Source organism: Vulpes vulpes, chromosome 4 (assembly GCF_048418805.1).
Source record: "Vulpes vulpes isolate BD-2025 chromosome 4, VulVul3, whole genome shotgun sequence".
Classification (NCBI taxonomy): domain Eukaryota; kingdom Metazoa; phylum Chordata; class Mammalia; order Carnivora; family Canidae; genus Vulpes; species Vulpes vulpes.
Window position 1 is genome coordinate 144,664,306 of NC_132783.1, and position 24,040 is coordinate 144,688,345.

The 24,040-nt window shown below is 38.2% G+C and overlaps 1 long non-coding RNA gene across 2 annotated transcripts; it reads right to left on the minus strand.

Annotated features, from left to right (window-relative positions):
- Window positions 1-932: 932 nt before the first annotated feature.
- On the minus strand, window positions 933-22,633 carry LOC112925072 (uncharacterized). Of its 2 annotated transcripts, XR_003236016.2 has the most exons (3): window positions 22,187-22,552; window positions 9,478-9,716; window positions 933-4,893 (listed from the first exon to the last, which is right to left on the minus strand). It is a non-coding gene; the product is annotated as an uncharacterized lncRNA (long non-coding RNA). The 2 variants fall into 2 exon arrangements; XR_003236015.2 differs by lacking the exon at window positions 933-4,893 and having other exon boundaries at window positions 9,530-9,716; window positions 22,187-22,633.
- Window positions 22,634-24,040: the final 1,407 nt, after the last annotated feature.

Sequence of the window (24,040 nt, forward strand, 5' to 3'; positions counted from 1 at the left end):
AGCATTAAATAATTTGGCATAACAAACTTCCAAATGATTTTAACAGTGATAAATGAGAGATATCAAAAGGTTTTAGAAATGTACCTACGTGAGTATTTGGGATCTCCTATTCCTTAACTATGCTTACTGAAATTTTCTTTGCACTTAGAATTTTCACTTACTTCTCAGTTTTTGGTCATGATTCTCTAATGAACCATCTTTTAAGAACCACCTTTTAAGAAACAGCGTAGCAGGAGGGGAAAAGTGTACAATTAGTTATTATACACAATGAGGTAAAGTATCATAAACCACTTTACATGTCTAAGAGTAGGCTAAGCTCTGTTAATGCTAGTTAGAAATATCACAAAATATTCCCATCCCTTTTGTTTCTGGAATAGCATCAAACATGAATTTTATCTCTAAGGAGAGAAGGATTAATAAATATTGAGCACCTACATGGGTTCAAATTAGGTCGTATATTTTTATAATGAAGAAAATGTGTTCAGGTAAGCTTTACCTATATTTATGTAATCCATGTGTAAAGTTCTTATAATACCCTCATGGAAAATATGGATAAATGTGCTATGAATGGTAATATAACTGGGAAAACATGTTATTGAATTAATGACTGTCCAAAGGTAATGATTGACTTAATATAAAGAGAGATTCCTTATGGCTTCTTCACAGTCATGGATGTGCATTTTGAATGATAGCTTGGATTTAAATATTGTTGTTGTGCTCATGGAATTCCAAGGTGGTGGGAAGCACAAAGAATAGCTGATGTGATAGATGTCAAGAGGACCTGAATTTATCAAATAAAGAAACTTGGAACAGATATAAATACCTATGCCTAGATTTTTCATTGTCTGTATAGGACAGGGGTACAGGAACTTTATTACAGAAAGTGAATGTGCAAAAGTCTGTGAATTCAACTCCCAAAGGGCTCAAATAGCTAAAATACCCTTGAATTTTATTTAACTGAATCCAAAGCCTTCATTTGATTTTCTACAAATGCATTACAGATCAACAGAGTGATATGGCTTCCCAAAATGTTTAGGTCATCCTGAAGTGCATTTATAAAAATATTGTGCTCAGAATACAAAAACTCAGAGTAAGTGTGACTCTAGTCTGCATTGTTCAGACAGTTCTGGGTGGTTTGTTCCACATGGATGCCTCTCTTAGAAGAACATTGGGAAACTGGAATGCATCTAGAAGATAAAGATCTGTAGAGCACTACATATGTACTAAAGAGACCAATGAACTGAGAATATTTATCCTGAGAAGGCAAACACTTGGTGTGTCAATTTAAATTCCCCAAGATGCCGATGTCAAGATCGAATTGGATAGACAAGACATTTTTTGGAAACTGTCTATGAAGGATAAATAGTCTTAAGATCGTAACTCAGTATTGACCCCTGGGAGGGACAGAAGAAAGGAAGGATTGTATAGGAAGAGCCTCAAAACTTGGTACAGTTCTAAAAGTCTCAGCCAGACTTATGGAAAGTCCCCAAACCAAACGCTGGCTCTTACCAAATCCTTTGTAGGACTGGAATGACCTCAGTGTTCTACAGTAGCTGTGTTCAGTCATTGGGCAGGAGCAACCTTGAGGAAAAATGTCCTCTCCTCAGTGCTCCTACTGGAGTGCTAAGGTGCAACCATTGGAGACTGTCAACCAGAACAGCTCTTCCAGCAGGTCCTTCAAGGGTGCGCTAACACGGCTGCTACACTTGCAGAGGCATAATGGCTCTTTTTAGTTTTATCAAGAAGTTGTAATAAGGACAAAGATCTCTATTTCTTCTACATGACTTCAAAGCACAGAAGAGAAACAAAGAGATAAATAGGACACTCAGACCTCATCACAATATACACATTACATATTTAATACACAAAAAAAATAATCTCTAATAATTAGAGCTCAAAAATGGAATGATCAGTTTCAGGAGACGATGAGTAGTAAAGAGTCAGAAGTTAAAGCAGAACATCTGTTAAACCCTTTCTCAATCTTGAAGATTTGGGAATAAAGGCAGCATGGATAGGAGAAACTCAAACAATTAAGGAACAGAGTTTGCTCAAATGAGCCTGGATTCAGAAGCATTGATTTTTTTTTTCCTTCTGTAATAATGGCACATCTTGCATTTCAACAGAAAATGGTAAGAAATATGCTAAAAAAACTCACTGCCTTTTATTAGTGTGAATTGTGTGGGATTGGAATCAGAACAGTAAACTGGACTTAAAACCCTTCCCATCCCCCATGTTCTGAAAACCATCAACAATGCTTGTCTCCCCTTTAATTATTTCTTTTAAAACAATCTTCTTTGCTTTCCTTGTGGATACAGTTTTTGTCCTTGCAGTGGAGTTCTATAGATTCCAGTCACGTGATATAGCCTCTGCTTCCTTTGGGGAATAAAAAATTAGGAAGCTTTTGCACTGTATATTTTCTCAGGCCAATCACAGAGTTAAGTAAGCTACAGTAGAGTCCTGAACTTGAGAATTGAAAATCTGGCAACCGGCCCAGAGCCTGTTTCCAAAAAGAAGCAGCCATCCTAGGCCTGTACAAAGGAGGTGGTTGCCCTAGCAACACTTTCTGATAAAAGAAAATATGGCCGCAGGTACACATAGAGATTGTTCCAGAAAGAGGAAAGTGGCTCAGCCGCTGCTGCACTCATGAGTAAGGAGGCCTTTAGCAAACCTCGTGTTTTAAAGCTGAATCCCCTCATTTCCAATTGCAGACATTTTCCTTGTGATCTTTATCTAGGTCATGATCGATGTGTTTCACAATTCGGCATTTTGTGGTGATTACTGAGGATGAATGTGCCTCCCAACCTGAACACAACCACCGCGAATGATTGCCAAGATACGTCAGCTAACTCAAAAGGCCACTTTCAAAAAAGATTTACTCAAAATAAACATTATTTTTTTTCCAGTCTCTAAATTAAATTCTCTGATTATGTCCCAGTTCCTTTTTTATTATTGTACAGAACGGTGACTTTCGTATGAAGCCTCCAAACTGCTCAGAGCCTCTGTTATTTTATTTTACATAATTATTTGTAATCCATGCTGTCATATTTTTTAAAATAAAAGACGACACATTTCTCAGTGAATATTTCCTGATATGATATTTTGCGGAAATAACCTTAGAGATTTTCGTAAAAGGGCCTAAAGCAGCTGTGGTTGGTCATACTGTTTCCTTGATTTTAAAGAATAGCTGAAAAGCTTGCAAAGATTTCTTACTAGAGTTTCAGTTTCCCTAAAGGTACACTTCAGATTGATCTCTTGATGGCTTTCGTCGCAATTTATGGGTATAGTGTTGGATACTTATTCCCTCACAAGGCAGTCAGAATCCCAGTAAGAAGGGCACAAGCCACGGCTTAGTGAACCAGTTGGCACTATCACTCCCCACTCCGTCCCTCGAATAGCCAGTTTTATATTCAAAACTAATACGACATAAGGAAAAAGACCCAGATTCTTTTGAGGACACTTCAGTCCTAATTCTAATGTTTCTATTAGCTTATGAAATGACACTCTTAGGGCCCTTGACCTCTTGAGATTTCAGAGACAGCATGATGCTCTTCGTGTAAATGGCAGTTCTCCTCGGCTGTTCTGTTCCATGAAAGTAGGCTTGCGTTGTGCTGTGACCAGAAAGCAAAGGTTCTGTGTGGACCGATCCATTAAATTTCCATCAAAGCTTCTTTTTCTAAAAAATTTATTTATTTATTCATGAGGGACACACACAGAGAGAGGCACAGAGACACAGGCAGAGGGAGAAGCAGGCTCCATGCAGGGATCCTGATGCAGAACTTGATCCCAGGACCCCAAGATCAAGGCCTGAGCCGAAGGCAAACACTCTACCATTGAGCCACCCAGGTGCCCCTCAATCAAAGCTTCTTTATCAAGTTTTCTTTATGAGTGTTTTTTCCTACACAAATATGCCCGCTTTTCCTCAGCAAATTAAACACTACCAGCTTTAAAATCCTAGGTAAACAGTTCATTTCGTACAGTGAATGAAGAACTCCAGTAGACTCTACTCAGGGGCATTTTAATGCTTTTGGATCTGGCTGTTACGTGGATTGGAGTATGAAATCCCCAGGAAAAAAAAAATCTAAAAACACACAGGAAGAACGTATTGATCCCTTCTTAAAAATATGGAATAACAAAGAGTAGGATAGGGCAAAAATTGAAATAACTAGTCATTCTTGACATTGGGGCTTACTAGGGTGATTTCAGGGTTCTTCGTGATTAACTTGAAGAGTTCTCTGATATAATGTTTCTAAACTCTGAACAGAAACATTTTAAAGGAAAAAATAGTACCCTACAGACCCGCTGTTGATTTGCACTACTTTGACTATACTCACAATTTGTGTATAAATACAAAACTAGGTATAATATCTTATGTTCAGAAGACTTAGTTATAGAAACACATTTATGGATTAAACATGAACCAAACTATAAACCAATAAAATTAAAATTAATATTGTTAATTTAACGTGGTGAATCATCTTGTTGTGCTGAAATTTAACATTTGAAATTCGAATAATGTACTACTACCACATCATGGTTTCCAAAGTGTTTGGCAAGCTTATGTTACCACGGCCATCTGCTAATTCAGTTCACCTACGACTTTTCTCTATTCAACTCCTGTGAAACCTTTATTTGCGTAGAGCTTCATGACATCACTTGGCCTTCACTTTCAGGAAAACATGGTGAACTTTCAAGACTTTCAAGGTCTAGTTTTGTTTTTTGTTGTTGGTTTTTTTTTTTTTGTTTTTGTTTTTTTTTTTTGCTTGCCGATGACTACCAAAGATGTACGAGTGGTGCCAATGAGATCCAAACATCAAGAAAACATGAGGGGTAGTTCTAGAGCAGTCACCCATGTGATCCAACCTATGATTATATATTCCAACATTAGTCTTCTCTCTGTAATCATAAAATTAAAAACAGAAAATCAAGAAATCACTGCTGAATATTCACAAAACCCAGCTGGATAAACAGAAGCCTCGCGGATAATTATGTCCAAAATAAGTTATGCCTTTCTTGGTTTCCAAGGTAAGTCTTCTCATAACCCCATCTCTTTATGTACTTGCACTGTTGACTGAATATGCAAGCAGCAGTCTCCCTTCTCTCTCCCCTTCTGGCATCCCCATGAAGATCTGAGAAGAGCCAAACTGTCATTTTTACAGACTCCTCGGTAGGGTAGCAATGTGATTTTATGTTGGCCAATGAAATGGGAGTGGAGGACTGCTTTGGATTTGCTAGGAATTGTCTATGGCCATATCATCCTGAACATGCCCAATCTCGACTGGATTTCCTAGGAATGTGTTTTGCTTCCCTGATAACAGTGATGTGTATATGAAAAGATAAATTGTACTCCCTCATCCTCATTGTTTCTGTCTTGATAAGGACTTTTTTTTTTTTAATTACTAGAGATCCTTCAGACACCTCATAACCATGAGGGACCAAGACACAAAGTGTGGCAGAGAAAAAGAATAAAAAGATTCTGTATCCTTGATGATTTCCAGATTTTTTTTCTAGATTTCTTGCCACAGAAATATATGTCAATATGGTTTAAACCATTGTCAATCAGGAGTCCTATTTCTCACAGCCAGAAGCATTTCTGATACAGAAATCCCATACCATCTTCCAAATCTCCCAATTTTTCATCAGGTGGAAAATAATCTTGGGAAACGGTGTTGGAAACTTGATGAAATATACCATATTTAATATTCCATGGGGTGTTTCAACACTATATTTTATATTTTATGTTCCAAAATTTTACATTGTATTTTTGGGTTGTCTTGACTTCAATCTTACCTACCTGTGGTAGTGTGTAATGCTGATACTAACTTGCAATAGGAAAAATGACTCTTTTTTGCAGAAGTTGTAGAAATTGTTTGTAATGCTTGGTCCTGACCCTGAATACATTTCCACCCCCAACCCCATGACTTTCTATTCCATCTCAACACTGTAATCCCCCAATTGCCTTCTCTCATGTCCTGGTATGACATACTCCCTTCTTCTTGGGTTTGGCATATGCTATTCCTCTACTTGGCATGCTCCGTCCCATCCTCCTACTCCTTTATGGCAATAACTCACATCACAAAACGCCATGTTCCTTTCCTCCTGAGCACTTGTATCAACCTGAAAGGACACACTTATTACTATATTTGAGAGTCACTCTCCAACCAGACTCTTTGCTTGAAATCTACCTGCTTTTTGCTCGTTAATGAATCTCTATACTCATCACAGTGTTGAGTACCTGCTAGGTACATGATAAGTATTTGTTAAATGAATGCATAAATTAAGGGATGAATAAATGAATGGAAAACAACAGGAATAAGTTAATGATATTTCAAAACCGGTAGATACAGAGAACTGATAGCATCTGCTGTTTGCGAGGAATTTTACTGCAGTGTATGTATTAGCACTACTAACCTTCAGACCCACTATATGGATACATGCATTTTTGTTCATTTGGCAATCCAATGTCAGTGCCTTGGAAATTCAGCAAGATGCATAAGTGAAATTATGATTCTGTATCTTAATGTACAGAAAATTAGGTTTTCTGTGAAGCATCTTGTCTATTACTTACAGATTAAATTTCTTTTTTTTCCCCACTGTCCCTTGCTAAAACTAATCATGTTTACTTTGATGCATCAGTGTCACTGCAGAGCTTGTTTTAGAGGTCTTGTGCATTACAAAATAAAAACTAAATTTCCTTATCTAAGACCATTTAAATGCTATAGGAAGTTTTATTTCCTTTTTCTTTTTTTAATAGGTTCCACGCTGGGCTCCAATGAAAGACTTAAACTCACAACCCTGAGATCAAGACCTGAGCTAAAATCAAGAGTCAGATGCTTCACTGACTGAGCCACCTTGGTGCCCCAGAAAGTTTTGTTTCTATTGAAAGTCTGAATCTCACAAAAAGAATGAGGCTTTTAAAATTTACAGTTACCAACATAAAGAATTATCACTATAAGTTCTCTTGTAAATTTTTTCAATGTGACTTTTCCTTCCCTTATATCATTTTACAGTCTTAAATGAAAGTCAAATATGTCACTGTTTAACTTTTCCCATTTACAGATATCTCTGAGACCCTTTACCTAATTCTTGGAATGAAAAGAACATTGTGATTTCTTCTTCTAATCTCTTTTTAATGCAGAAATCAGGAAGGATAAGAGTTAAACTAAAAATTAAAGAACAAAAAAGTTGATTTAAAGCTGAAAGATAATGCTTGCAAACTGTAGACTTTTAAAATTATTAGATCATATTTTGCTCAATACTAAACTACATATTTTGGGAAACAGATGAGAAGAAAATATTCAGCATGATCACTGATACAAAGAACGGAGAACACAGTTGTGGGTTTTTTTTTAGCTGACTTACACACTTACTACTTACTTGTTCATTTATATGCCTCCTCATAAATTTGGCATTGGCTTAGTTTTTGTGATATGAAATAAGACCATATTTAGGGACCACATGCTGAAAGCTAATAAATCTCCTCTTCATTTCATAACTTTAAACTTTATTCTATTTGTTCTGATTTTAAAGACCATCCAGGTAGCCAGGTATTTTTGTTGTAAAAACAATCCGTCATTGGTCAGATATTCCCATATTAATAAAGTTAGTTCATGTCAATATAGCATTAAATTATTAAATTATATAAAAACTAACTCTTACCACCAAGGAAATCTAATTGATCCATCAAAATAAATAACCACTAACTCAGGTTAAGTCAACAATACATACTAACTTGATAGAAAGTCAAATCGTCAGGATATGTTATCCCATGAGGTGGTGCAGTGGTAGCCGTGAGGGAGGATGTACCCCCTGTGAGCATGGGTGTTAGGAGATTTATTATAGAAAAAAAAAAGAATATGAAGCAGGTTTTCAGAGAACTAAGTTTAATATGAAGAGCATGAGGATGATGAGCTGGATAATGGGGAGAAAGAACTCATATTAAGCCCAACTCAGTTGCAGACCAACCACTTCATTGGCATTTTACTGATATTAAAGGTTTTCTACTATTCTCAATGGGCATTTGTGGTGGGATAAAAACATAGCATATTAAGAAACTAAAACAAAGCCCATGTGTCTGGATGGGAGAGTCGGAGATAGGAAAGGGTATTAGATGAGGAGACAAAGAACAGCAAACTCCAGGTACTGCAGGGCTTTGCAGGACCTGATGTTGCTCTTTGATGCTAAAAGTAATAGGATGTCATTGAAAGGACTTAAAACAAGATGAGTGATCCAATCAAAATGGATTTATAAGAGATCATCTGTGCAGTTACCATACTGTTCAGAAATTGTGCTTTTGGGCATTTAATTCCAGAGAAATGGAAATTTAGTTTCCCACAAAAACCTATACATGAACATTCATTGCAGATGTATTTGAAATAGCACAAATGGACCTAAAAGAGTGACTAAAGCTAAACAAGCTGTGTCCCTCCAAATCATGAAATGCCATGGAATACTATTCAGCAATAACAGGAAATGAACTATTGATATATATAACAACTTGGATGAATCTCAAGGAAATCATGCTACATGGAAAAGTCAATCTCAAAAGGTTGAATATTGTATGATTCCATTTCCATAACTTTATTAAAGTGACAGAATTATGGAAATGAACACAGATTAGTGGCTGCTGGAGTTTAGGGGTGGGGGAGGCATAGGTGAGGAAAAGAAGTGGGTAGTTATATCTTGTTCTGATATTGTTCTACAGTTTTGCAAGTTTTGTAAATCACCATTCGTGGAAACTGAATAAATAGTATATGGGATCGCTCTGCATTATTTGTCACAACTGCATGTGAATCTATAATTATCTGAAAAATAACTCTTAAAATGATCCTCTGATTATAGTGATTGCAATGGGCAAGAATAGGCACGGGGGGGGGGCACTTTTTCATTCGCTCAGTATTCTCTACATATCTTGATGGTGAAAAAGCTTCCCCCCAAATGCTAGGATTTAGTGTGTCCCAATCTCATAGACTTATGACTTCGTATTTTCTGGTTCTGTGTACCTGTCTTAGCTCCCTGAAACTTCTAAAGACCAGGAATTGTGTCTGATAAAAGTGTCTAATCTCTATGAAAGCTGACACCAGGCCTTAGACGTCAGTTCTGTATTTTTAAATGAATTACTGTATGCGGGCGTGCAAACTAGGAGTCCATGGCCCTTCATAACCATATAGCTTGGCTATAATTAGCTGCTGCAAATAAAACTGTCCATATCCTTTGCTATACAGTAAACTGGTAAACATAAGTAAGTAAAAATAAATAAATAAATTAGTTGAATAATTACTTGATTGATAATTAATTGATTAAGATTACAGAAGAGATGAAGACCATCAATCTTACTGTTAGGTATGAATAATGTTCACTGGGCCACTAACTGAAGTGTTTATCTAGATCACAGTTCATTGACCCTTGAGTGAGAAGGGTGTCCTGGAAAGGCCCTGTCATCCCCTCCCTCGTTTTTACAGAGTAGAAATGTGCTAGGACCTTCCTGAAGACCCACAGGCCAAAGGTGGCCAAGAAACAGACAGAGTCTGGGTGACACAGGAAGTGATTTATCTTGAAGAGCATCGCATTAGGAGAATCTCATCTCGGTAAGAGATTAGAGTAGTTTGTCGCTGGCTGGACGGAGGTCACTGAGTTGGCATCTTCCAAACAAGACTGTATGTATTTATTAGCAGATCAGTGACAGGTTTCATGGTGTCTGAGGACCTTTGTACAAAGCCCTGAAAAAAACAGAGAAACCGAAGAAATCATTGCATTCCCCACGAACTTGAGAGATGATCATTCCCACCTCTAGAAGACGTACTCTCAGAGAAAATATATAGCAACAATAAAGTTTCTGCTTTATAAAAAGCAATTTTCTTATTTCAGCATAAAGGAGGTTTGAGGGATGCAATGTCACAAATGCCATAGGCAACTAAGAAAACTATGACAGAATTATTATAGAAATATAAAAGACAATATCGGACTACCATGGGGGTATTGCTACACAGACCAGTGGTTTTCATCAGGCTGCATATTAGAATCACTTAAGGGTTTTTAAAATATTTGTGTCCAGATACAAACCCCAAAATTGAACCAACATTTGGGTTGGATCTTAGCCTTTGTTATTTATCATGTTGTTGTTATTATTATTATTATTATTAAAGCACTTCTGGGGTTTCTGAAGTACAGACATGTCTTGGAACCACAGACATAAACCAAAAACAAAACTACACATTCCAAATGCTCCCTTTTGTCCAGAAAAACATTTTTCTCTATGTATCTTACTCTCTCTTGTTTTTATGAAATGATAGGTTTCCTGTAAGTCAAATTTCATGAGTTTTTGCCTTCGGTCCTTGCTTAGAATTCCAGAACCAAGATGAAAAAAAATAGATATCAATCCACAATTGTTATCTGATGCAAAATGGGGAAATTACACAGAACGTTGTATTATCAAAAGCACAAAGAGAAAAATAAACTCAGCCCTCATTTTTTTTTTCTGTTCTTAGTCCTGGACCCCAAAGTGAATGAATCCCTTGGGGTAGACTTGGTTCAAAGGTGATGACATAGTCATAAGGTGAGAGCTCATCTTGATCTTGACCCTCTTCCTTTGAAAATGGTTCTAAACTCAGATTATGTAAGGTGATCCTAATTGTCTTTTCCAAGTAAATTATATAAATTATTGCAGTGCTTTTTACAACATCCCTAGATAATATTACAAAGAGAACTTTGAAGAGATACTGGCCTCTAAATGGGAGAAGAGACCAAGCCCTTGAAACAAAGGAATGCACCCGCATGATGGCATGGTGAGGCCAAGACCAAAGAACCTGAACACTCCCAAGATAAAAGGAAAAATGAAACCTTTGCATCACTGGATACCATATGCGTTCTGCATAGCACCAAATTTCTGGGATAAAAAATGGACTTAATGCCCTGAGGAGTCATTCCCAGGGGTTGCCATTTATTCCTTCCATGTTGTTTGGGAAAGCTTTGAGGTGTCAGAAGGTGGAAGTAGTCAAAATATACTTGGTGGCCATAAAATAAGAAAAAGCATAGAAATGTGTTATACTTTCACTATGTAGGCATTTCTCCTTAGAAGCATGACTCACAGTTAAAAGTTAATTCATTCAGTATCTCTTGAATTCTGAATAAGTCCCTTGGGAGTGTGGGAAATATGAAGATCATTTACAAAGATTTGGGAGCCTTAAATAGCTCGTAGTCTAGCAAAGAATCGAGAGTAATGATTGCAAGGGTATCCATCTGATTAAACGCTGGCGCTAGAGAGGGGGCCAGGTGTAAGCAGCAGTGGAATGAGAAGGTCAAAACCATGAAAATGCAAGTCTTGGAACTGGCCCACCCATTCCTCACGATGTCACTTGCTCCCGAGCAATGTCAATGTTACGCCGTTCAAATTCATGACAGAGAAGTCTCTATACCAGAAGCGCAAGATGGGACAGAAACTTTGGGTTCTCTCAGCAAAATGCTGGTCAATGTGATTCAAAAAGAAAGAAAGTCCCATGTGTCAGTTGATCTTTGGAAGTTGGAAGTGAAGCCACAGAATCTGCTCACAGGCCTGGTCCAAGAAGTCTACCTTTGAATGATTCCCACAATTATCACCATCATTTTGGAAGGAGCTTCTGCTCTAATTGTACAGGTCGTGGAATCATTTTTTCTATTCTGTTCTGGGAGACCTTAGGACCGAGATCCAAATCTTTTTCCTGAGCTCCTATCTGACTCACACATCTGTTCCTTGGACATTTCCAATCACAGGGCCCACAGACTCTTAAAACAGAGTAAATATCTTACCCACTTACCGCCCCCCCCCCCATGCACATGCACACTCACACTTTAGCCACACTTTATCCTTCCTTATATTCTCATTGAATAATACTGTCACCAACCTCTGCAAATACCAGTCTTCAGAGTCAACCTCAACTTTTTCTCCCTTACTACTCCACACAGTCCTATAAAATCTGCTTCTTAAAAAAAAAAAAAAAAAAAAAAATCTGCTTCTTAAACATCTCACATATTTGTTCTCTGCTTTCTGTTTCCACTACCACTACGTTGGTGTAGACTTTCTTTGTATTCATTTATTCCAAGAACCCTTAAATGGCCTCTAACCCTTACACCAAGATAAGCTTTCTCCTGATATACATATCGACTCAAGTCATTCCCCATTTAAATTCTTCACAGAATTATTATTGACTTCAAATTTGTCATGACTTTTTCTCACCTTTTCAACTCAACTGCCCTTATATCCACACATGTACCGTGCTCTTAATGTCCCCTAAAAGTACTGTACTACCAATGCTTCCATACCTGTTTTCATGCCATCTACCTTCAAGATTGAACTTTTCAAGGGTCCACTCCAGAGTCACTAGAAAACTAACCACAAGTGCTCTACACGGACATGATTTTGTATCAAGAGAGTTATTATGTAGAAGCCTGGGATGACATAATCAAGTAGACAGCGAGAATTATTTTCAAGAAAGATCAAGATTAATGAAATTTAAGGAAACTCATGGCAACACAATATTGCCCAAAAGGAAAGAGAAAGGAAAGACAAAATAGAAGAGGTTAATTTGTTAGGATGATTCAAAGAAAGAAGAGATAAGATTCAGAAAATAGCCCTTGGCTAGTAGTTGAGACTTGAGTCAAACAAATGGATGGTCAGTGTCAGCAAAGCACTTTTATTTGGAATCTAGGTCCTTTCAAGAAAAATAAGGAAAAGAAGTAACTGTAGAATATAGACTGGGGAGCTGGGACCCTCGGAATCAACCCCTTGTGTTCAACTCCACCCGTCTCTTTGGCTATGATTGATTGAGTCCGTTGTAAAGACACATGACCCAACCTAGACCCATATGTTCTCCCTTAGGAATTTATAAAGTGAAACAGCGACAATCAGAGACAAGTGGCCGTGTGAGTGGAGTTGAGCTGCTGCTTTTGATCTCCCAGGACAACTGTGGTTTCCTTCCTTTTGGAGGTTTGGTTTGGACTGTCCAGGGGATGTCACTGAATTTCCTTTGTGAGCAGAATACACCCAAAGTTCTTCAAATTACTTAGGAATAAAATAAGCTTGAGAATAATATGTTCAATATGATTTCTTATGCTTGAAATTTAGATTTAAAATAACAAAAAAATAAACCCGGAGTCCAGGAATCTGTCTATTTCCACATCAGTGGAAGGTGCCTGCTGACCTGTGTGACTATAAGCTAGCCGCTCTTGTGGTTGGTGCTATTGCCTCTAGTTGGCATCATGCAACTTGATTTACATGTTGCGAAAACACTCAACAGGGATGGGCAGATACCAGTGAAGAGTGGCATTTGATTAAGAACAAGTTAGGGGCACCCGGGTGGCTCAGTGAGTTAAGCCTCTGCATTTGGCTCAGGTCATTATCCCAAGGTTCTGGGATCAAGCCCCATGTCAGACTCCCCACTCAGTCTGCTTCTCCCTCTCCTTCTACCCCTTCTCCACTTGTGTGCTCTCCCTCTCTCTCTCTCTCTCTTTCTCCCTCATGCTCTTTCATGCACACTCTCAAATAAATAAATAAAATCTTTAAAAAAAAAAAAAACAAGGTATGTGTTAGGTGAAGCTGTAGTGCAAACACGCCCCTTGAGAGGATCCCTCAGGAAGAAATGTTTCTGACACACGCCACCACTTGGAGTCAATGGATAGGTCAATGGTTTAGAAGTTTGCTTACCAGCAGGTACGTAATTAAAGTGCAGTGTTGGAAGAATTGTGCCAGGATTATCCCAGTCAGAGAAGTAACCATGACAATTAAAATCATTCCAGAAGAGCCATGTTCAAATTGACTTACATACCACAAGCAAAAAGGAAAATCAGAATTGAGAAAAACCAAGGTGATAACCATGCACGTACACTCTGTGACACATCCAAAGACTGGGCCCAAAACAGGAAAGTCCATGCTAGGGGCGGTCTTCAGCATCTAAGACCTGAAGGAGAATGAGGGTGAAGAGTGAGAAGGTGCTGGAAGAAACTCGGTGTTTTGAAACTCTCTGCTGTGCCTCTCAATCCACAAGGTCATGACTCTGAGGGCATTCACTCCACCGACTGCCTGGTAGACGTCTCCCTGCAACACAAAGCTTAATTCACGCAGGAGAGAGACTGCAGGTTCCTCCCTGAGTCCCCAGCACTTACCAGACTACCTGCCACAGGGGAGAACATAAGTGGTTGCTGAAAGCCTCTTGAGTGAACTGGCACATTAGCATAGTATTTGGAGCATAAAAATAGCATTTTACCCTAATCTAGATAACGGTGCAAGAAGGTAACGGGAGCAATATATAAAGGTATTTCTGAACATGCAAATAGACATTCTTTTTTATATTGTAAATAATTCTCTTATTCTTCAGGGAAACTTTCAAACATTAAATTGATGCTAGAAATAGGAGGGAAAGAAGCAAATCCATCTTGCTTGCAGCAAATTAAAGTACGCATTTTCTCCTTTTGCCAAAACCCCCTATTTCCGGAAAATAATATCTTTGTGCTCTTCTTGCTTATTTATGACCATCTAGTGGAGTGCTTGTCAATCGTTAACCACAGCAGGGATCAGTCACAACACACTTAGCAGAGGATAAAATATTTGCCCTGCTTTTTTGGACACTGAAGACTATACCTTTTATAAACGGCCTATTCATGGTGTGGTCCCACCTTAAGATGCTCCTGTATCTATTAAAGAACTGTTTATTTGAAAATATCACCTCCAGCTTTGAGATCTCAGAATGTAGGATCAAAATTTGTAGAAAATCAAAAATTAGAAGAGATCTAATTGCATTAAGGTTTGTCCATGATCAACAAGTGAGCCTAAGTTCTCACAGAGATCCTAGGGGTCCTCGCTGTGAAGAATGACAAGGTAGTACCAAGATAAGCGTGTAAAGTTCAATTTTAATCAGTTTTTCTAGTATTTATAGAATGATAATAAAAAGAAGTGTTAAAGGGGGAGCCTGGGTGGCTCAGTCAGTTGATTGTCAGCCTTCCTTCAGCCCAGGTCATGTCTCAGGGTCCTGGGATGGAGTCGCATGTTGGGCTGCCCACTCAGCAAGGAGTCTGATCCTCCCTCTGCTGCTCCCCCTGCCTGTGCTCTCTCTCTCTCTCTCTCTCTCTCTGTCAAATAAACAAATAAAATCTTAAAAAAAAAAAAACAGTGTCAAAGAAATTTGCTATGTCTGATTAAGACTTCCCTCTTAATATGTACAAAAGCCTGAAGTTGTGCTCTACTCTTGAAAAATATCCAAAATGAGAGAAGTAGAAGCCCTCCAAGAAGCTTAATTTAGATGTTTTAATATTCTATTGGTTTTTTTCTCCCCAAGATTTCAATGTTCAGAAAGGACATGCCCTGCTAGTGCTTTAGAGACACTAGAGCATAGTGAGAAAGCATGGTTTTAGAGTCAGCTAGAATCAAAAGGAGTGCCCCTCGGCCACCTTGGGCAAGTTATGTCATCCGCTCGAGTCTCCGTCCACTCAATGGCAAGACAGGATAACTGACATCATCTGCCTCACTGAGTGGACACAAGGAAGGAAGCGAATGGGGAAAAATGTAGCATTCCTGGTGCCAGGTAGGTGTGGAAGGAATTCATCTGTCTGGGGAGGCCTACTCTTTGTGTTTTGTCTCTTAATGCATGAAGATTTAGAACACAAAGGGACAGCATACCGAGTTGGAGAGGAAAGATAAAACATGGATTACAAAATAGAATAAAGCTAATAGGCTGAGGTCTATACGGGACTTGTGGGTGAAAATCCGTGCTCAATTCCTGGCACTACCACGTTGGGGTCAGCTGTTTCCCGCCCCCAGCCCTTTGGCATTCAGAAAATGATCACTTACTCCCCGGAATTTATGGCTCCATGAATCTGATAAAGCCTTTGCTAAATTATGGCTCGTTCATGTCTCGTCACCTCTGCAAAGTGAGAAAACCCTGACAGGAATAATAGATGAAATAATTTGGGGAAAATAGCCTCTCTTTCACTGCCTTTTAGACTAAGTGCAGAGAGTTTGTTTTTACATATATTACCCCAGATGAACTCCACTTGAGATTGAAAATATCTTCCATTCTTAAAAAATTAGTTATCATTAGCATCCCTCCTTTCAGCCGTGATTTATGTGCCTTTAGGTTTAAACTTAAGTTCTTTCAAACATCTGGAAAATGTACTGCTTGAATAAATCATACAGTAAGGGTATCTGTTAAATTATACTAATCCCATCATCTTGAACAGAAATTTATAAAAGAAATTGAAGAAGAAAGAAGAAAGAAAGAAAAGAAAGAAAGAAAGAAAGACAAGAAAAAAAGAAATTTTCTCTTGTTCCTGCTCAAAGGAGCACTAATGGGTTATGAACCCTTTCAGAGTCATAGAGCAGAGAGAAAAATGGTTGCCTTGGTAACAGGGCAGACCAATCAGCTGCATACACTCTCCCCAGAGCATCTAATTTATGCAGCAAATGCAGGCTAGAACAGGTGGCCAGCCTAAATGATGCCAAAAAGCTTTAGCTCTCAAACATACCCACCCTCCAAATTTTCTTAAACACAAAGTTTCGTTCTTGTCCCTCAGAAAGGCAGACTTAACAAGGTACGTTTCAGTGTGCAATCTAACATGTTAGTCATCCAAAGAGCTCTCGGCATTTGCCACATTTGAATTTTCTGGCAAAAAAAAGAAAGACAGATACATGATTTTGGAAATGCTGGCTACTGACGGCTTAATTCTCCTAGCTACTTTGAAAGTGGAGGTCATCCTAACGCTTACTCTAAAGTTCCATCGTTTGCAGTTCAATAAATCAAGTATTATTGTGAGTTTTAATAGCAAGAGGGTTTATCCTTAGATTTCATGATTCTTGCTTCAGACAATAAACAGTCGCATAAGTTCTGATTCCTTAAGCCACCTGAAAGCACAGAGGTATTCGCAAATAATTGGATTGCAAAATGGGAGAGAAAAGAATACCTAGCTAGTTAGAGCTCTATTTGTTGTAGGGTCAGGCAAGCCCCTTAGCTATCCCTAAAGTTAGAAAGGAAAAATCTGGAAAACTAGCATTAGGGTATAAATTTTTTCATATTCTATACGGACTTTATATGATCCAGGCCCATTTTCCTTCTTGAGCCTCATGTCCACGGTGCACCCTGACCTTTGGTCAACAGAACTCTCAAGAAATCTGCTCTTCCCATCTCTGCCCTTTGCATTTGCTGTTGTCTCTGCTCAGAACGTCCTGTCGGTGCTGGGTGCCCTGCTCAAGGCGCCTCCGTCCTCCAAGGCTAAGATAAAGCGCTGGGTCTCCCCAAAAGCCTTCCCGCACGTTCCTGCAGGGAGTTACCAGGATCCCTCCCTGTTCCCTCTGCCAGAGCCTCCACTTCTCTGTGTCTACCTTCTTCACCACTCGGAGTCCCCAGACTCCAAGGCGGGGACTGGGTGCTCATCCGTCCTCATCTCCAGAGTAACACCGGCTCCGGGTGTGGGATCACAGACAGTTGGTAGAAGAACAAGCAAATGGATGAATGAGTGCAACTGTGCGTCCTTGACACAAAAACTGTCCAAACGTCATACGTGACAAAACATTTGCAGAAATTAAAATGAAAATTTCACCGATTTGCACAAAGTACAATCACGTGTGCTCGTATGAGCAAAGAATCTGCATTTCTTTAATGAGTTGGATCTTTTCTTCAAAGAAAGCATCACAGGCAGCTCCTCTCGTTTGACCTGGATGCCAGTCCCTCATTAGGCTGTTGATCCTGCTCATTCCCCCTCTTACAACATCTCTCCCCAAACCCGAGGCTTCCTGGACCACAGCTCAGACATACTGCGCTGGACGTACTATTACACAGTCCATCTTGCCTTCCCACTTCCCAGTTCATAGTAATCACACGAGCAAGTATTTGCTGCAAACGACATTTAACATAAGAGACAACATGAGCGAGGAAGTTCAGGTCTTGGGTTTCTCTATTGATCTGCTTTTGAAGTCTTCCAATTGTCTCCAAAGGTGACCCTTGTCGCCTGAGGAGGTTTCCTTGGCAACAGGGGTGACTGCTTCCAGCATGTGCCAAAAGGCATCTCTGTTTGTTTGATACCCGACTACCACCCAGAGATGCTCTGTGGCTTCAAAGAAAGCGAGGAGCCCTCAGTTTTAAGTACCAGATCGGCTCTCCGGTTCACGGGCTGCATATTCCTCTGGAAAACAAGAGATGGTGATAATTACCTGGCAATAGTTTCCTCATCTCATGAAAAGGAAAGACAACCTCTCTATTGATTCATTTACGTTCTCCTTCCCTGACTATCCTACAGGCTTGCCTGTGCGTGCACGCACGTACACAGACACACACATACAAACACGTCTTTCCCTTTTACTTTCATTCATTTGTTCTTTGGGTCGTTGTCTACATTGAAAGCTTTTTGCTTGCTATCAGGTCTCTGCTTTCTGGGTAGTCTCTATCTTACCTAGTCTCTCTATTTCTAAAAGCAGCTTCTTTGCACATCTCAGTTTCCAGTATCTACCGAGTTACAAATCAGAGTTAGACATCAACCTATCTTAGCGCCCCCTCCCCTGCAAAAAAAAAGCTAGGTGAGAGCAACTGAAATTTGATCAGCTCTCATAACCCTATATTATTGTAAGATGAAATGAAAAAAAGTAAGATAGACCTTGAAATTAATGTCTTTTATGATCAATTCACCTTTAGTTCACATTGCTCATATATTCTTTTAAATGGTATTGATAACATTTTATTTGTTATGCTTTATGCCTCCCCAAAGCAATTTGAAAGTGTTTTTCTTGCGATCAATGACACTTTTTAATGTCCATTTCATACAATTGCAGTCATGTCGCAAAAAGTCTAGAAAACCTAGTGCATCATACAAACCTTCATATTAGGTGAATTATTTTGTCTGGATTTTGTACTCAAAAAAGGGGGAAGTTACTGAGGTTGTAGAGCTGTGCTGGGAATAATTCTTCCTAAAATATACTTCTAGATATTTTTATGCTAATTTTAGTAAGTAAATAACTAAATAAACTAGTTTATAGAGAGTGAATAATGGCATATCAAAAGTTCATACTCAGAACCTAGCTTTTTTGATGTAAAATGTACAGAATCCTAAGAATGAAGAGTAAAAGTACAACTTCTTTCATTTCCAGAGTATCCAAAGAATACAAATTTGAAAATATCATTCAACAAGTAGCATTATAAATCCATAGATTCAAAATACATTTTATGCTAATGAGGTTAGTAATTTAGGCATCCAATGAACCTTTGAAATAATGCGATCCCTTATTTTCCATGTGAGAAAATAAACACCAAGAAACTGAAGAAAGAAAGAAAAAGCCCTGTGCAAATTGGTGTCAGGCCTTAAATGAGTATCAGAAAGACTTTTGGTTCCTATTTGCTTACTACATAAAATGTTCCTATAAAATTCTTGAAGATGAGAATTGCATTTGTCCTTTATTGTTAAATGTTCTATTTTATAATGCAACGCTCAACTTTAACTCTCTCTAATAAGTTATTTATGTGTGCAGTATCAGTTAGGAATGCTTCTACTAAAAATAACAGAAAACACCATTGAGAATGACTTAATAGATATTGGTTTATTTTTCTGACATGACAAGGAGTCTTGAGGGGGGCAGCTGGCATTGTTTTAGCCATGCTTGTTGTAGCATGGCAGGACCAGCATCCCTGAAATTCTCTTAGTATTTCCTCATAGCTGCCTCCTTCTGGTCACAAAAGCACATGCTTTCAGCATCCCATTCTGCCTTCAAGAAAGGGAGAAGGAGCCACACCAGACATGTCTTTCCTTTACATCAGGTGAACAAAATCCTTCACAGACTTATTTGCAGGCTATGCTCATGTCTCCATGCCCAGAACTAAGCAATATGGCCACTCTCATGGTGCAGGAGCCTGGGAATGTAAGAACTTGGTGCTTTCAACTGTTACAACAGAGATAACAATGGAGAATTGTATTTGAAATACTTGAGTTTGAGCTAAAAGAAATTAGATTCTTATAGATAGATGATAGATAGATGACAGATAGGAGATAGATGATAGATGATGATGATGATAGATAGATGATAGATAGATAATAGATAGATATAAATAGATAATAGATAAATAGACAGATGATAGATGATAGATGATAGATGATAGATGATAGTTAGATAGAGACATGAGATAGAAATCAGGAAAGAAAAGATATATGCCAAGAAAGATACCAAGGAAGTAGGGAAAATATATTCTACTACCATTTTAAAACAGAAGAATGAGGTATCCAAAATGAGAAAGACAGTGGACATAAGTGTTTTCCAAATGCCTTCCATGGTGGAATCCCAGAACACGTTCATGAGCACTGGTGCTAGAGCCACACCAGGCCAGCAGGGACAATACAGCAATTTCAGTGGACACTGAGAATCTGTATATTTTGGCAGTTGGTGGGTCAAGAGAAAATACCAGGGAAAGTATTGTTAAGGAATTTAATAATTACTTAGGAGCATCAGGAAATTAAAAATCACTACACTGTGTGAATAACGTGAAATGACTTTTACATGGTCTTCTGAACACAGAACTTAGAACAATATTACAACACACAATTTGTTGCTTGATTTTAAAGTCACTTCCAAGTATTCTGAAGGTGCATATGAACATTTGCAGAAGTTCTTTCTTTTCCTTTGGGTCACCTTAGTTCAATATGAAAACCAAGTAGACCGGATGAATTGTTATTGTATTAAATCCGTAAGTTCAACCCAGAGGGCACTCCTGCCCCTTTGCTGTTCTGAAAACAAGTGAGAAAGTTTATGCTACCTCTGCATCCTGGGTCCCTGCTAGAATGCAAGCTCCATGGTAAAGACTCTGTTTTGTTTGCTGCTTTCTCCCAAGTGTTTACAACAGTGCCTGGTACGATGCTGTGAGTCAACAATTGTACAATAAATAGTTGTTGCCTCAGTAAGTAAAAACTAATCCCTTGTACATCATTGACCTACTAGGCAAGCGTTATTCTTCTTTGAGGTGAAATTAAATAGATTTTGCAAAATTCACTTCCAACGTGAGTTGTACAGCAATAAGCTAAATAGTAGATCCTTCTTCAGAAAACAGCTCATTGATCAAAAGGGTTAGGCTATAAATGTCTTGAGAGTAAGAACCACATGCTTATCTTTTTTGTTGCCAAGCCCAGGGCCTGGCACATAATAAATGTTTATAAAATAAATTGCTGACCAGGTTTATAGGGCGTGACTACTAACGTGGTAGCTATCACATATTTGGTTCAAACCTTAAAAGGAAACTAAATTGACCTGTTTCCGATGAGGACTCAACCTCTGAACCTCATTCTTAAGAATATGATTCAGGCTCAAAAGTGTTGATTTTTCCAACCAGAAGGCTAATGAAAACCTGAGAGGAAATTCATAAGACCCAAGTCGGTTAAGCCTACACTCACACCTGCATGCACATGTCCACATATCACATAGCTTGTTTACTCCTATCATTCTGGGCTTGAAAAATAAATTTTTCTCAAAAAGAAACAAACAGACCAACAGCTAAGAACCCTTGTAGGCTTGTCTATAAGAACATAGAACAAAATAACTGTAAGGAGAACAGGATTCTATGAGATCATGTTGGTTAATTTCTACGTGTGCCGTTGTAAACACGATCTGTAACGAGTAAAAATGAACATAATACACTTCTTTATGGCTGGAAGATGAAAAGCATTGCTTTGTTGATATTCACTCTTTTTATTATTGTTCTTCTAAGTACCGAAACCAGCCTTAAAGCAGACTCCCATTAACAAACACCATGGTAAACACGGGTCTACAACACAACAGCAAACGTAGCTGTTCCCAGCACATCAGAGGTTGCACTTATTGAAATACTTTTAAAACAGGCTCTACTCTTTCCATTGTGATAGTTTTATTGTCACAGGCAAGCACAGCTAAGTGAGCATGGTCACACGTTAATATCCGGCGGGTGTGCATGTACACATTTTTTTTAAAAGCACTGTCCTTTCTCCAACTCTTACTGTTTTCAGCAAAGCCATGAGAAGTTCAGAATCCTTCTCCCATAACTGCAAGCACAAAGATATTTTTAGGGTAAGCATTTTATTCCGTGAAATGAAAAGAAACACCACCAACAAAAAAAAGGATCCAAAAGCAAAACACACACACACACACACACACACACACACACAAGACAGAAATGAATCTGTCGGAAAACAGAAAACTGAAGCGTTAATTGAACATTACCTTTTTCTCATAGTGAGGAAGATGCATCATGGTCATTGCTATCTTTTCTCACTGTGCTGATTTAAAACCCCCAGCTGAGAAGGCAGCTGTGCAGAGCAAGGATCTGGTGAGCTCAGCAGGAGCTCTGCATCCTAATGCTACTCCCAGAAATTCATGCTTGCTTTCAGTTTCTGTGTTGTCATTAGTATTGCCAGAAATGTGAAATGCTGTCCTCTTTCTGCACCAGTGCCAGAGAGATCACAGTGATAGTGTCTTAAAGGCTTCAAAAGCCTGGATCACCCTCTTTTATTGTTATTTATTTTAAATGTAGCCTCCAAGGAGCAGGCGTTGGCTCCTCTTCAAGGTATTTAAAATTCTGGAGACTTTCATTAATCATGACGTTAATGGAATAGATGGCAAAACAGACGTGGAAGTTGAAACATATGGGGGAGGGAATGGTAAGGCTGCTGTTTCCCACCCCCTCCCATGCCAAAAGAAAAAAAGAAGGCTTCACTGTCATATAGTATTTTTTCCCTAGATTGCAACAATGAAATCCTTATCTTAACACAACAAAAAATGCTACATTGTATGCCTCTGACAAAGGTAGCCATACAGAAGTGACTTCAACCCAAAATAAGGTGACATTTCTTAAAGCCCTTGAAAATGGAATTAATTTATTTCTGCTTCCAGATAGTGGCATTAAAAATACTATGGAAATGACTTGAAAAATAATTACAGGGAAAGTACTGGGCAACATAATGGCTGCAGTTGCTACCGCAGGACATGATTGATGTTACAACGTTGTCATAAGTGAATAAACCATAAACCGCATCATATGAAGAGCTAGGAATTCTGGTGAGGGTTAGCCTTCAACATCAGAGGACATAAACGGCTTATGTTCTTGAAGGCATAGATGTTAAATACATATTTTATATAATATATTCTGCAGGCATAAATGTTAAACGTACAGGTAAGTATACATATGCTTCGGGTATAAAACTACATATATATGTATAAAATACACACCTGTTTTGGTGTGTGTATTCGAGGACATTAGGTCTCAATATTTAAAATAATATGTACTACAAGTGCTTCAATGCCTAAAATAATTATTAAAATATTTAAAGTGAAATCTGGACAGTAACATAAAATATATAACTTATTGGCTACATTTCCTTTTTACCTGAACCTATAATCAGATATAAAAGTCAGTGCAAAATAACCAATAAAAGGGAATAGACTCTAAGTCATTTTAGGAATTTCTTCTATTTCTATTCACTTAATTTTGTAAGACCATTTTTGGGAAAGACAAAGAGCTGAAATAGTAACATTTACTGTGGATTATGTCATTCAATAAATATTTATGAATATACTTGGTGTCCAGAATTTTACCTTGCTAGCTTAAACCAAGATTGCATTAAAAAAAATTCTAGATACATACATCACTGAAGCATGCCCTCCTCTCAGGACGTGTCTTTTGTTTTTCATGTTGTGTTCCAACAAAAAGTATTTGGGAAAACAGAAAACTAATACATGTTTTATTGCTGCAAACAGAATGACCACAAATTTAGCAGCTTAAAGCAAAACACAGTTGTCTCATTTGGGGAATTTAAATGTACTAATTTTATAAAGAAAAGCATGTGACTCAGAAACGTTGCCTTAGCATCTTGTTGTATGTTTATAATAATATCCCTTCTTTTTGTATTCATTCATCCATCCATCCATTTATAGTATCTATTGTTGTGATTTCTGCCAATAGTTGAAATTTTTGCCCTGACAGAATTATTTATTTTGCCTACCAACACACTGATTCTAAAAATATCAAATATTTAGTTTTAGTCTCAGCACATATATGAAAGTCTGCCTAAAGATGCT